This window comes from Mastigoproctus giganteus, chromosome 7, assembly GCF_048544385.1.
Source record: "Mastigoproctus giganteus isolate SK-2022 chromosome 7, ASM4854438v1, whole genome shotgun sequence".
NCBI classification, from domain to species: domain Eukaryota; kingdom Metazoa; phylum Arthropoda; class Arachnida; order Uropygi; family Thelyphonidae; genus Mastigoproctus; species Mastigoproctus giganteus.
In genome coordinates, this window is record NC_143581.1 from 14268814 (window position 1) to 14284331 (window position 15518).

Below are 15518 nucleotides of genomic sequence, written 5' to 3' on the forward strand. Positions count from 1 at the left end.
CGCCATGTCATCGGACCCGCAATGTGCACGAGTGGTTCAAGAAACTCAATAAAGATATCACCCATTTTGATTGGCCTCCAAATTCGCCTGAACTCAAATTGTACAACTGCAGGATGTTTTGGAATAGGAAGTGAGACGCATGGACACGCAACGTCATGTATTCATACACTGTGGAAAGCGTTGCAGGCAGCATGGCCGTAGATGTCTTCAGAAATCTAGTGGAGTCAATGCCTAGGCGAATAATGACTGTTATCAGTGCGAACGGTGACCGAACACAGTATTAGGTAGATGGTCATAATTCAGTAATTATTGAGGGTGTAATCATACATAAGAAATACACTCACTGCCAAAAATTGCTATATTCAATACCTAGCAGCCGGACCACCTTTTGCCTGAATTATAAACCGGCAACGTCGTGATATACGTTCAACTAGGTGTTTGACAGAGTATAGCTCCAGATTTGACCAATCTTCCGTCAGGATATTTGTCAGTTGCTGTATTGTAATCTGTGAAGCCAAACTGCCCTTTCCAACGTATCACAATTGGATTCAGAAGTAGAGAATTCAGCGACCAGCATAGATGTTGAAATCTTGGAAATATTCCCCTAGCCATTCAAATACAATTTTTGCATAGTGGACAGTAGTATTATCGTTTTAAAAGTACACAGTCTGCTCGGTAGCAAAGTGGTATTCTCACCGTCCTCCCCCACATCGCGAAAAAGGACCGGGTTCAAACCTCGTCGATTACGCGAGGAACTCTAATGAGCTTTTTATTTTTTTTTCATTCTGTAGCCGAGTTAGTCGATCTCAGGCATAGATAGCAAGGTTTTTCCCACCCGAAATGGGTTTTTTGTCCATAAAAACAGGTAAATCGACCAGAGAACACGCGCAATTTACAGACATAATATATATACGGGTATATATAAAAAATTATGGGTGGCCCTAATATCATTAACATTAGTACATAATGCAAGAAAGCAAGCTTATATCGCATAAGCCAAAAAAAAAAAAAAAAAAACACAACACTATTAAAATGTGAACATTTTTATATCGTAAAATATTCTCATAAATAGCCACACATTACTTTTGCCAGTCACTATATGTGTAGAGTAATAAGGCCGTGTTGAAAGTTGTTTTGTCCGATTCTATTCTTAGGAAAGCAGTAATCGAATTTCCATCTCACTCCCATAGTTCGGTCAATCCACTACATGAAGCCGACATTCGATAGGATCAGCTAAGTAGTGCTGCGTTTGCATTACTCAGATATACAGTGGCAAAATCTGTGGGGGCCAGTGAGTAAATCGGAATGAGGAAGGTATTCTTGAGAGAAATTCGAACTGATTACTGCGAACTGACTCTTGTTGGAAAATGATGGACAGAGGTAAATAGACTTTGAGTGAAGAGAATACCTTGGTATAACCCGGAAGTATCATCGTATATCAATTAATAATTTACTCCTTTCTCACGGTAGATTTCTCAAATTAAACGTGTCTAATTACTAGGACAGGTGATCCTAGATTTGCTTTTCCCCACAGAAATAGGCTCTTAACCAATCAAAAACAGGGCCATCAAAAGGGGAAAGGGATGTATATATTGGGACTATGGGAAAACCGAGGGTCTTTTGGTGGGATGAAGATGGAAACAGAGTTAAAAACGTCCATGATGAGATATAGCGAAGAAGAAGTCGTACCTGGCAAGTCGCGAGGAAAGTTTTTGGGTAAGTTCGTCCTTTAGTTTAGCGACCGGTTATCTGGAATTACTGAACGACCACAGCTACTATTATATTCCCCACCTAATATCACATACTAACCTCTCTCCTCCCAGCTAAATTCACATATGTATTTTCTATATTAAGGCCAGAATGTGTCATCTATTGTACCAACTACTGGATACTGCGTTTCCAGTAACGGTAAACATAACTATATGTCAATCTTACACATTCACCTATAAATTCGAATAGCTGGATGCTCTTCTACCTATTGTATATTAACAACGATTGTTTACCGAAACTACATGAAGAATGTCGAAGAATGGCAGAAAGGTGCCATGTTACTACTATCCATTAACTAGAAAATGTAAAGCTATCCTGAGTAAAGCTAACACTTACAACATAATATAATTCTAATTCCCTGTTTTACTTATTAATTCTTTTACTGTAAATAAATACACAAGTCCATGTATGTATAATAAACTATACCTTGTTGTTGATCTATCTTTCTTCAGGACTATTCCGAAATACACACTTTTGATAGCATATATATATATTTAAATAGACTATCATTAAAGGCGGGCTCAAAGGCCAATACACAAAGGGCCTTAGAGTTAATCATCACAACGCAATTCTCGTTGCTGCATTCTTGCCCAACGTCCATCTGGGTGAGTTTTAGAGCACAGAATCTTGTCCTAATTTAACACTAGACGCTCATATAAAATCCTAGTCTTTCTGGTTTCTCATTTTAGTGCTGGAAACCTGCCTGGGAGTCTTGATATCCGTATTAAACGCTGCCCAGCAGGCGCCCTACATTATTACAGAAAAGACTTCGGAACAACTGGTGCTATAGCGCGACCAGGATTTATTGTGTTTTTGCGGGATGAAAAACCACTCTTTGATCAATGCTTATGATCAATTCTAAGAGCTCTAAACTGAGGAGAGTGACAATAACAGACACTAGAAATAGGGGATGAAATAAAGGGGATTACTGAAGTAGTCAAAAAAAAAAAAAAAAAAAATTTTTTTTTGACAGCCTGAGTAATAGTCAGAGACATTTTATCTAATATTGTTTTCCCTTTCAGCTGTACAAACAACACAGACGTCTGAAAGTACACTCATACTAGTTAACAATTAGCAACTAGTAACCTTTTGAATTATTTATTTTCAAAAAAAAAAAAAAAAAAGGGAGTAATTTTTTTTTTTCTCTCTTGTACAGTTGCTATATGTTGGAACACTTATTATTTTAGTAGTGTGATTATTAACCTTATAATTTCTTCTAGCTCAACGGAAAGGTAAGTGACACTATTTTGGGGGTTCCACAAAATACAGATAGACTCACCCCAGTTCAGAATCAAAGATATAAATAGGGTCACTTGACTTTACCCAAATTTTAGATATTTAAAATGGAAGGTCAGAGCCCCCAGACTACACAGATTACAGAAGTAGACCTATCAGCCCCCTTGTTTGAGATGCAACAGACACAACCATCCCCTCCTGATCCAGTTAGGTCTCATTTGGCTAATATTGCAGGCTACATTGGTTTAGTGCCTACTTTTTTTGGAAAAGTTGATGAGGGCCCCTCAGTACAAATGTTTTTTGAGACCTTAGAGAGCGTTGGAGAGTTAGCCCTCTGGCGGGACATTGAATTATTACTAGTCTGTAAGGCAAAAGTTCGCTCCGTTGCAGCCGAATTTTTGGCTCAATCAACCGATTTACGCAAAGATAAAAATTATAGTGTATTTAAAAAAGCCTTTTTGGCACAATTTGAGAAAACAGAACCATTAGTAACCAGCCTTCACCAATTCGCAACAGCTATACAGGGGGTGGCAGAGCCAATTGCCAGCTACAGTGCGAGAGTGAAAAACTTAGCACTCTTAGCGTTTAAAACTCAAAATGATTCTCCAGAATCTTTAAATATACTTGATCAGGCTATGTTGGCCCAATTTCTCAGGGGGATTTCTAATAAAATTAAACGAATCGTGCTTACCCAGAACCCCCTAAATTTTTCAGAAGCGGTTACAATAGCAAAAAGGGAGGAAACCAATAATGAAATCATAGAAACAAGAAATAGGCCAATTAATGCTATTTTGAGTCAAACTAACAATGAAGTCGGGAATCAACACAAAAATTATTTTGAAAACATTATTAGACCCATACAAGAACAAATACAGAACATCCAACAAACATTAAATGCATTGACAATTAACAATTCCACTCATAATAATTCAGAAAACCGAGTCACACCTGTTAATGAAATAGACCGCTATCAAAATTGCAAGACAGTAGCCTATGCACCCCCCCTTATCAGTACTTGTGAAGGGTTTAGTTCACAATATCCACAGCCAAACAGGCAAGGAGACACCGTGGCCTTGACCGCGCAGGTCAGAGGACCTTACTGGAGACGTTCTCCTGCTACACACCATGCTGAGAGGCATCTATTACCAAATACTGCCTGTGGAGCAAGACAAAGGGAGAATCGTTCTACATATCGCGGCCAACAGAGCACCTATCGCCCGACGCCAATTTCTTCTCCTTATCGGTACACAAATCGCGGAGCGAACGAATACACTGCATTACCAAAAATTAGGACGCCCCATGTTAATAGGCAAAGTTACAATTTTGATGGGAATAGAGGCAATAATGCAAATGGAAGGTATTATAACGGTCAGAATAGCAGAAATATGAACTCATATCCACGGGAAAGAAGGGGCATATTTAGAAATGAGTTTAATTTTGATCGAACATCCCCTAAAGCGGTTTTAGGTAGGCCAATTAATCAGGTAGGCAGTGGAAGTTGTAGACAAGGTGCAGAGAGATCTTTTTGACTAAAACAAAGGTCAGGACTAGATAAAAGAGACTGTCAAGGTCATAGAACCGTTTTACCATGTCAAGATTACTATAGAACCCACAAACTTAGTACCCAACATAAAATAGTGCAACACGGGGTCTATATTTTGGACAATGACGCCAAATTACCGATAATATCCGGATTTGTTCAAAATGTTCCAGCTAAATTTTTAGTCGATACAGGAGCAAGTGTCTCCCTTTTGAGTACCGATCTATATAATAAAATCAAGCATGAGAAATTATTAAACCCAAGGTCACCAGATTTGACCGTAACGGGAGTATCAGGTTACATTGTTCCTATCAATATGGAAATTACAGCTAATCTGAAATTGGATAATGCGACCTTTCAGGATAATGTTTTGGTGGCTAATGGGAATTTTAAGGGGCATTATGACGTTATTTTGGGGTTGAATGTTTTGAGACGTTTTTCCTTCATAGTTGACTTAGGCAAAAAAATGATCCGATCAATTCCATTGTTTAAGAGAAGTAGGTGTTAGGGAACAAGTCATGAGTTCTAAACCCGTGGTAGCTAAGCTCACATGTAAACATGTGCAACCCCCTGCGTCAGAGAGGGTAGTGACAGCATATTGTAACCAACTTGCTGTTTCCACTGAACAATTGGTGCTAACAGAGCCTAATTTTAACCTAAGTAGTGAAGACTTAGCTGTCAGGTGTTCAATCGACAAAGTACAGTCCGATGGATTGATATCAGTCTTGGTGGCAAATTTGTCGGCTGAGCCTTTACATCTTCCAAAGGGGATGGGCATTGCTAGTTTGGAAAGGGTTGAAAATAATCCAGTTACTTTTGCAGGTAAGGAAGTAGAAGAAAATAAGGCATCTCCTGTGACTTTAAAAGATTTTGATCTTGATCATTTGAGTGGTGATCAGAAACATAAACTATCGGACTTGTTGTATGAATATAGAGATGTTTTTGCCAAGTGTCCAGCTCAGCTAGGAAATTCAAAGGTATTTAAACATAGAATTAAATTGACAGACAGTATACCAGTTAGGCAATCAGCTTATAGGGTTCCTTTCAAGTTGAAAGATGAAGTCCGGAAGCAGGTAAACGATCTTTTGGAATCAAATATTATCGAACCCAGCAATTCACCTTACTCTGCCCCGATAGTTTTAGTAAAGAAGAAAGATGGCACATATCGGCTCTGCATAGATTTTCGCAAGCTAAATGCTAAGACTGTCTCCGATTCGTACCCAATCCCGGATTTAAATCAAATTCTTCAGCTTCTAGGGAAAGCGCGCTACTTTACTTCGCTTGATCTGCAGAGCGGATTCCACCAAATTGAAGTTCACCCCGCCGATCGTCACAAAACTGCCTTCACCACTGGTGAATCCTTATTCCAGTTCCGAAAAATGCCGTTCGGATTAAAGAACGCGCCCTGTTCTTTTGTGCGAGCAATGACCTTGACCTTACAAAATTTGCATAAAGACTCCATTTTTGCCTACCTGGACGATTTGATTGTCGCCTCATCCGACTTCGATTCGCATCTCCTGAAATTGCGAAAAGTCTTTCAGCGTCTCAGAGAATGTGATCTGAAATTGAAACCTAAGAAGTGTGAGTTTCTGAAGGAGCAATTGAAATATTTAGGTCATTTAGTCAGCGGTGACGGTATTCGTCCGGATCCGGCCAACGTCACTGCAATCCGAGATTGTAAAATTCCGAGGACAATCAAACAAGTCCGATCGTTTCTTGGAATGGCGGGATTTTATAGGAAATTTATCCCAGATTACGCTGAAATCGCCCGTCCATTGACCCAGCTGACCAAAAAGGAAACGCCATTTGTTTGGGATTGCTCTACGCAGCAGGCTTTTGACCAGTTGAAAACTATTTTGACCACTCCTCCATTATTGGTTTACCCTGATTTCACTAAATCATTCGTCCTTTCGGCCGATGCCTCGTCCTATGCAATTGCCGCATGTTTAGAATCGCAAGTAGATGAAAATTCAAGACAACCAGTTGCCTATGCTTCGAGATTATTGAAGAAATCCGAAGTAAATTATAGTACAACAGAAAAGGAAGCATTGGCTATTATCTTTGCAGTTATGCAATTTAGACCTTTTCTAGTGGGCAATCACTTTACGCTCATAACGGACCACCAACCATTGAGCTTTCTGCTCAATTTGAAAAATCCTTCGCCCCGCTTAGCAAGATGGAGCATGCTGTTACAAGAGTATGACTATAAAATTGTGTATCGTCCGGGTAAAGTGCATTCAAATGCAGATTTCCTCTCGCGACCTGTGTTAGAAGCAGAGGAAAAACCAAAAAGGTCAAAGGTAACAAGAACAACTGAGTTAGTCGCTCCCATATCGGCTGATGTAACCATAGAATCACTGGTTATGCCTCAGCAACAAACCAGAACTCTGATTAAAACTCTGCAAAGAGAAGATCCTATTTTGCAAAAGTTAATCGAACAGTTGGAGGGAATACCCCAAGCATCAGTGAAAATCCCAGATTCCTTCTACTTATCTAAAGAGGGAATACTATATCACTACACTTTATCTGACCCTGGAGCGACAAGAGAAGAGCCAACGGAACAACTAGTAGTGCCTGTTGGCCTGAAATCAGAAGTGTTGAAAGCATGCCACGACAATTCTTTAAGTGGAGGCCATTTTGCGCTACAGAAGACATTGGAGAAACTCAGGAAAATTTTTTTTGGATTGGGATGTTTTCGGAAGTGAAGAACTATATTGAGACATGTCCATCATGTATGCAACGTAAAGGTTATAACCCTAAAGCCAAAGCAGCTCTGATGAGAGTTCCCGTTGAAAATTCACCTTGGGTGCGAGTGTCATTAGACATTCTAGGACCTCTCCCTATGTCCTTGAGAGGACATAAATATTTATTGTTAGCAGTAGATAATTTCACGCGTTATGTTGAAGCAGTTCCACTCAAAACTCAGAAGGCAGATGAAGTAGCCACAGCATTTATAAACAATGTGATAGCGAGACATGGAATTCCTAAATACATACTCACAGATCGAGGTACTAATTTCATGTCCTCATTATTGCGACAAGTATGTGAAAAATTGAACATTCACCAAATTCATACCTCTCCGTTTCATGCGCAGTGCAATGCCAAGGTGGAACGGTTAAACCGTACCTTAGCGAACATATTATCTCATGTCATAAATCAGACCCAGTCAGATTGGGATGAGATGGTACCATTGGCTGTCGCTGTATATCATGCTGCCACTCACAGTTCTACTCAAGAAACACCCAATTTCTTAATTTATGGAAGAGATCTAGTGTTACCATCAGATTTATGGCACGCTAAAGCGAGACAGTCATACTCATCCCTGGAGAATTATTCAGAAGAGATGTGTGCACGACTCCGTAGAACCTACGAAATTGTTTCTGAACATTTGGAGGAAGCTGTCCAGAAACAAGAGCAACGTAGAACAGCAGTAGCTGTTGACAAAAACATTCGTGTGGGAAATCTAGTGTATCTTTTTACACCTAAGGTGAAGGTGGGAACAACCAAGAAACTAGCTCGCCTGAGTACAGGCCCGTACCGTGTAATCAATCAGACCTCTCCAGTCAATTTTGAAATACAGAATGTATACATCCCAAAGGACAGACAGTTAGTGCATGTAGATAGATTGACAAAATTAATTGATAGGAAAGTTTTTCCTGATCTCAGAATGGAGGAATCAGAAGACAGTGAATTATCAGATCAAACATGTACTGAAACAATACCTAAAGAAACCTGGATCTTTGATGATCCCCTTGTGGAAGAGTGTGATTGTATGCCCCCTGTAGACCCACTACCAGTGACAACCCAGCTAACTAGAAGAGCTGCAACTATTCCAGTGTCAATCCCTTTAAACCTCCTCCCCAATAAGGATCAAAATGAGCAAACAAAGACAAAACAACCTGAAGCATTAGTGGAAGCTGCCCATAAACCAACCCCGTCACATGGGTATAACTTGCGCAGTCGTGATCATGTGACCCACACTCCACATATAGTAACTATCAAACCTCCAACCCAAAAGGAAGTGTTAGTTCCTGAATCAGTTCCGGAGGGAAGAGAAAGAGCAGAACCAAATAATCCACCCAGTGAGCAGGAAAATATTAATCAAAACGAACAGCCAAGTGGTGTCGATAGAGCACTACAGTGGATGTTAGGTCCGCTTGCATCAAGGTTAGACCCACAACATGAAGACAAAGGACTTGATTTGGTGGGTCTTATTAGAGATGCATGGAAAGATTGAAAAAAAAAAGGAGAGAGAGAAGATTTTTTTTTGTTATTTTTGTTGTTGTTAGTGGGACGCAGTAAAGACGCACCTGAGTAATTTTTTTTTCTCCCTTTATAGTTTGGTTTTCGTGTCCTATAACAAGTGTGACGCCCAATATGAGTTATTTGCTGAGAATGATCATCCTAGGAACTTTTCTCCTGTTTTGTCAAGCTGAAGTTGAAATTTGTCAAGTCAAACATGGAGTGTACAAGTGTGAGATGACCAAACCATCTTTGTCTCTACGAAAATCACTTCCCCAGAATAGTTGTTCAATAATGAACTGCGGAAATTGCCTCAAGCAATGGGTATCTCGAATTCTCCTTGAAAACGGCACTTTGGTCCCACCAGCCCATTTTATATTAAAACAGTCCCTGAAAGAGAATGGCACTTCAGTTATTTATCAGTGTCAAAGAAATGGAGAGAGTTGTGAGTGTAGCAAAGAAAGATGCAGGGGAAGTATTGAGTATTGTTACGAAACTGAGTGCAATCAGCAAGCGTCATGTGTATGTCAGAGACAACCAGCTGAAACATATTGGTTAGTGGAGTGGGGCTCGCAGACTATCAGGAATCCGCCAGTGATTTCCTATAAAGTCTGTTTGACACCACCCGTTGAACATGTGCATCGAATTAGGCACACAAGACATGTGTTGTCTGATGAGCAAGCTCATTTTGAAGAGCAAGGATTAGACGTCAAGTTTACAGACCCGGTTTTCTCTACATTAGAAAAGGGTACCTTAATAATAAGAAGGTTTGGCCATGAACGAACTTTTGTAATAGATAAAGAACCATTTCAGGCAGAAGTTCCTCGCGAGTTTATGTTAACCCCAGGACCATTAAAATTTCTTTTTGTTTCCCAACAAGGGAAAATAATGCAAGGAACAATACATTTGGCCGGAAGAGATGAATGTAAAAAGATGACTTGTATTTTTTGTTGGGAATTCATAAACAATAGACATTGCTTCCCACCTATTGTATCTTATTTAATATACCTAGTTTTGGGTATTCTAGCAGCAATCATTATTTGGTACTCTAAGCTCATCATCGAATCTATAGTGCAAACAGTCAGGGGATTTTTCATGTTGATTAGTGTCATGTGGAAAATGTTTCGAATTGTTTGGCGCCTAACAAGTATGGCAGGCCTAACCACCGGGGCAACTATTAGAACAACCACAGGAAGGGTACAAGAATATTTGGAAGAACATATCCCCATGGAGCCGAGACGACTTTTGCAGGCTGCACCCCTGCAAATCATTGTATACCTATCAGCCCTTATACTTATAGTAGGGTCAACATGTACCAATCACCAGATCTTACATGCCAAAATAAAAGAATGTCAAGCAGACTTATCTCAACCTTGTAAAATCACCACTAAAGCCCGTGTGACTTTGTTAAATTTGGAATACAAACAGTGCTTATGGTTCGTTTCTGACGTAGAACAAACTCTTTTCCAATTGCAGTTAACCTTTAAACAAGTGCAGTGTCATTGGCAGACAAAACGAATGTATTACACTTTCCCCACAGAATTACATCTCATAAGTCAAGTGGCATGCCCCCAGAATGCCTTCTGTGCTTGGGGCCAACATTGTGTGGGTGACTACCTTTTTGAGGGTATCACCAAAGAATCCTTGAGTTGGCCAGGAATTACTAACTGCATCGCAGGAGACAGCGGTTCAAACTGTCTCATCATTGATAGTCAGTCCTGTTTACACTATCGAGTATGGTTAGTTCCAGACTTTACAAGGGTGTACGAAGTCCGCAAAATTGAAGGAGTTTCTTGTCGTTACATAGTTGAAGTTCAGACACGTGCTAATGAGACCATTGAAACTATTTCTCTAAAGAATTTTGCAATTACACGAAATAATATTGAGATTCAAGTCTTGGGAACCTTTGATCAGCCCACCGATATCCTTGAACATCATGTGATTTTGAGGGTAGGTGATAATAGTGAGGCTTATTTAGACCAAGCAGCTTTAGTGTCCAGACCAAAATACGGAGAAATCGGTGATGTACAAGCAAATTACAGTGTTTCAAAACAGTTCATTTTTGATGACCGGATGATTCAATGTCAGTTTTATGAAGAGAAAATAAGATGTCAAAAAAGTGAATCTTACTTGGAACAAATGGTGGCAAACAAAATCAATAAACTTCCAAAAATTCAAGTTTTTCACCAGTTAGAAATCGAGCCCTCAGGTCGGCTCACGTCAACAATGATACAATCAGTCCCATTGACCCTGGATCTGTCATTTTTTGAGTTTGATTTTTATCTGGAAACACATACAGTGTGCCCCAAATTTGTGGAAGACATTACTAGACCAATTGGATGTTTTACATGTGACACACTAGCTACTCTTACTTTTCAAGCATTTTCGACATGCCTAGCTGGAACTGTCTCAGTAAACTTCCAAAACATATTAGTGGCCACAAGATCAGTTAAATTAACCCAAGAAACAACCACTTACACTATCCAGTTCAAGACAGATACTAAATGTCACAAAGAAAATTTGTGCTTAATTGCTCGAACTATCACAGCCTGTAAAGATATAGAGTTTTGTTTGGAAGACCCAACGCTACAAATAAGTCACCCTAACTTTTCACAAGTATCCTATATATCTAGTTTTGCACCAGGGCAATCCCCTTGGTCAGTATGGTTTCATCAATTAGTTGGTGGAGGATTTACCTCCTGGATCAAAATACCAATTTTGCTCTTATCTATAGCCTTGTTGAGTATATTTGTGGTTTCTTCATGTTTGGCATGTTTTCGCAAATAAATCAAATGATCCATTTTTTCTTGAAGACGAATGAAAGGGAAGCAAAACAGTGATAATTATGACAGAGAGTGAGAATAAGAAGAATAAATGGGAAGTATAACTGAGAAGCGTAAATGCTATAAGATTTTCTACCCCCCCCCCTTCTCTCTTCATGGAGTTATGCATAAAAGGAGAAGGAAAGAAGAGTAAATGAAGCAAATCTTGTGACTGAAACGAGGACCTGAGAGAAGAAGAAGTGAGTGAATGGAATTATCTTTTTCCCATCTTTTGATACTTATTTTTTTTTCTGTGTTGCTGACTTCCCATCTGCAGTTTCACCAGTGGCCATCTTTTTCATCAGAATGTGGTCCTACCTCAGTACTCTGGTGCAATGGATGATTGCCGGCTCTACTTATGTTCCCTCTTCTGAGGCCACAAGCCAGGAGCACCCTGAGGCAGACTTGCTGATGACGCCTCGGGTACCTACTGAGCCCTATAGAAGTCGCAGATCAATAGGGTCACAACCCATAAAGAGATCACGGAGGGATGAGACACCGGAGCAGAGAGTAGATTTCCAACCAACTGCCATCAGAATTTCTCCAGGAGTGTTTCTCACGACCCGACATCCACGCAAGATGATGGCAGTCCCGTTTCCTAGTTGGGTTTTTATTGATGTTCGTTTTGTGTGGGATCGGGAAGGGCCGCTTGCCCCGGAGGAAGTTGCATTGATAACATGCGACAATCAAAATCTGGCGGTCATTTTCAATCCAGGGACCTTCTCATCCCCACATTTCGGAACATGGTTAAGCCCCATGATAAGACCCTACAAGATCATCTTTACGGATGGAAAGATGAAAGCACGAAGCCTTCAAGGCAGCTTGCCTTTTAAGACAGTACTTAATATACAAGACTTCGGTCACAAACAGGAAGCACTCCCTGAAGTGAGGGACCACAAGTTCCGGTGCCCCTGGGACCACCAAGAAAAGCATTGTGCGGTTCGATCAGTAGGTGTCCTCACACAATGGGCAGAATTTGAGGGCCTCATAAAGATCAGACCTGTCTCAACCCAGGAATGGTGGGAATAAAATTCCATTGTACAGTGCTTGATATATTGCTATTAGAGGTAATTTTATTTTATGTACCCTTGTAACCACACTTTGTATGTATAGCTATAATAAGGTTCTCAAATATTATACATATTTTTAAGTAACCAAATATATTACCTTACTAATTAAAATTACTATATCTATTCAAAAAAAAAAAAAAAAAACAAACAAAAAAATTATAAATAAAAAAAAAAAAAAAAAAATTTTTTTTTCCTTGGTGGGTTGGAGTAACAGAATAACTATTAATAGTAAACTTGGTGCTCATAGAGCATTGCAGGAAGCATTGTATATTAGAAACTTGCAGTGTTATCTAATCATATGTACCACCTATGTTAAGTGTATGTTATATATATATCCATTATGTAATCTATCTAATGAACATATCCAATGGTAGATATGTAGATGTTCTTATTCTATGAGAGCTTACCTCATTCTATGGTAGTATATTACATCTTTTTCTAGCCAAATATTATAGCCAGGCAATATTGAGTCTGATTACATTTTTGGTGAGACAGCAATATAGTGTTTGTCATATTGGCTTATTAAATATGAAGATTTTTGCTGCTGCACATATGACTATATAATTAAAAAAAAAAAAAAAAAAAAAAAAATAGCCATGCAACCCCGTGCAGAATTATATTTTTAAGTTAACCAAATTTATTATCCTATCAACTAGTCTATTTTATGTGTAGCCAAAATGTTTATCAACGTAAGTGTATAATAACCATGTGTGTTTAAGGTATAGGCTGACTATATAATAACGGTCAGGAACAAAATTCATATCCAATGCTAAATATATATATGTATATCTATACAAATCATTGAATAATATTGTATGTATAACGTATTACTTGGTATTGAAGCATGTTTAATGCTAAAGGTATATGATACTTTGTAATTGTCTTTAAAGCCAAGAGCAGATACTAATTGTTGTTTATCTCTGTTTCATATCATGTTACATTGGAGAGAAGAGTTTGACGGAGCAGCTACATGCAGCCAGTCCTAGAAGAGAAAATTACCCTAGTGCCCTTTGGACCGTTAGTGTAGAGTTTCTCCAGGAGCTCAAAGCATGGTTTCCCCAAGATTGACAGTCATCAATGAGAGAACACTCTTACAACGTAGTCAATAAAGAACAGTGCGCGATACAAGAGACATTTTTATGTTTTATACAACCTATAGACATTTGTTATTTCATAAACAGAACATTACAAAATATATTAGTGCTTGTTCATATGTGATCTTGCAGAAAGAAATCTGTGACGACCAAGGTAGGTTGAAGAGACAAAAGAAGGGAGGAACTGTTCTGTTCAAAGTAGCAAGATAACTTTATTGTCCAGAGGAACCCAAATGACTCTTGGAAAATTGTTATGTTATTATCTTTCGATATTGTATTATATATATTAGATTAGGGTAGTTCAATTTGTTAGAGGAGACAGGTTGGTTCTTCCCCCCCCATCCAAAAAGCTCCATGCAAATGTTTTTTTTTTCATTAGAAAAGCATCTCAAACCCTAAAATTTTGAGCAAGAGGTCATTTCTTTCCCCCCTGCTCGAAAATTTTCGGCGTAGACGGGAGGTGTATTAAAATGTGAACATTTTTATATCGTAAAATATTCTCATAAATAGCCACACATTACTTTTGCCAGTCACTATATGTGTAGAGTAATAAGGCCGTGTTGAAAGTTGTTTTGTCCGATTCTATTCTTAGGAAAGCAGTAATCGAATTTCCATCTCACTCCCATAGTTCGGTCAATCCACTACATGAAGCCGACATTCGATAGGATCAGCTAAGTAGTGCTGCGTTTGCATTACTCAGATATACAGTGGCAAAATCTGTGGGGGCCAGTGAGTAAATCGGAATGAGGAAGGTATTCTTGAGAGAAATTCGAACTGATTACTGCGAACTGACTCTTGTTGGAAAATGATGGACAGAGGTAAATAGACTTTGAGTGAAGAGAATACCTTGGTATAACCCGGAAGTATCATCGTATATCAATTAATAATTTACTCCTTTCTCACGGTAGATTTCTCAAATTAAACGTGTCTAATTACTAGGACAGGTGATCCTAGATTTGCTTTTCCCCACAGAAATAGGCTCTTAACCAATCAAAAACAGGGCCATCAAAAGGGGAAAGGGATGTATATATTGGGACTATGGGAAAACCGAGGGTCTTTTGGTGGGATGAAGATGGAAACAGAGTTTAAAAACGTCCATGATGAGATATAGCGAAGAAGAAGTCGTACCTGGCAAGTCGCGAGGAAAGTTTTTGGGTAAGTTCGTCCTTTAGTTTAGCGACCGGTTATCTGGAATTACTGAACGACCACAGCTACTATTATATTCCCCACCTAATATCACATACTAACCTCTCTCCTCCCAGCTAAATTCACATATGTATTTTCTATATTAAGGCCAGAATGTGTCATCTATTGTACCAACTACTGGATACTGCGTTTCCAGTAACGGTAAACATAACTATATGTCAATCTTACACATTCACCTATAAATTCGAATAGCTGGATGCTCTTCTACCTATTGTATATTAACAACGATTGTTTACCGAAACTACATGAAGAATGTCGAAGAATGGCAGAAAGGTGCCATGTTACTACTATCCATTAACTAGAAAATGTAAAGCTATCCTGAGTAAAGCTAACACTTACAACATAATATAATTCTAATTCCCTGTTTTACTTATTAATTCTTTTACTGTAAATAAATACACAAGTCCATGTATGTATAATAAACTATACCTTGTTGTTGATCTATCTTTCTTCAGGACTATTCCGAAATACACACTTTTGATAGCATATATATATATTTAAATAGACTATCATTAAAGGCGGGCTCAAAGGCCAATAC